Below are 881 nucleotides of genomic sequence, written 5' to 3' on the forward strand. Positions count from 1 at the left end.
GGCCTGACAAGCCAAATTGATGCCGGCACCGAGAGCCTTCCTAGTCCCTCTGCAGCCACCCCCAGCCCTTCCCTCATCCTTGCCTGGCTCCTTGCACACACACGGGTGCCTGCGGACACCCGGCAGCTGTGCACACACACACACACCCACACACACCCCCTGGAAAAGTGCACAAGGGGCTTGAGAGCAGCAAAAACCTATTATCGTTGTCTTGGGGTAACGTGTGGATGCAGCAGCTCGTGTGTAACAGGAAAAACCCAGCGTAGCAGATAAACACCAGTCGTACCAGATAAACACCAGTCGTACCAGATAAACACCCAACTGGTGCGTGGCAGCCAGAGCCCGGCCGTGGAGCTGGGCACATCCCTCCCCAGCACAGGGGATAGGTACTGGTGCGGACTGGGAGGGAGGGGAGGAGGGGTCTGCACACCCCCGTGCAGGGCCCCCCATGGACACGCGTGTCCGAGAGGTTCACCTGCACGTGTGTGTGTGTGTGTGTGTGTGTGTGCTGCACCCCCAACCCCGCAGGAGCAGAACCATTAATATTTAAGGCGAGGTGTGAGCGGGACCTGCCCGGAATGCTGACTGGCAGGGGGCAGGGGGGTGACCTTGGCTCCCCTCAGTGCTGTCGTGGAAGGGGCTTGATGTGCCCCCCCCTCCTACCATGTCCCTTTTTTGCAGGCTCCGAGACCCCCGTCCGTCCTCCTGGGGCTGCACCGGGGGCTCTGGGGGGTGAGGGTCTCCCCCACACCCCTGTGTTGGCCGCGGCCCCGGCCTGCGCTGGTGCCGCGATCGATAGCCCTGGCTGTATCGGCAGTCGCTGCCCTGCTCTGCAATTCCCTTTCATCCCCTGCTCCCCCAGCACCTCCCGGGGGGGGGAA

Source organism: Calidris pugnax, unplaced genomic scaffold, assembly GCF_001431845.1.
Source record: "Calidris pugnax isolate Ruff unplaced genomic scaffold, ASM143184v1 scaffold421, whole genome shotgun sequence".
Classification (NCBI taxonomy): Eukaryota; Metazoa; Chordata; class Aves; order Charadriiformes; family Scolopacidae; genus Calidris; species Calidris pugnax.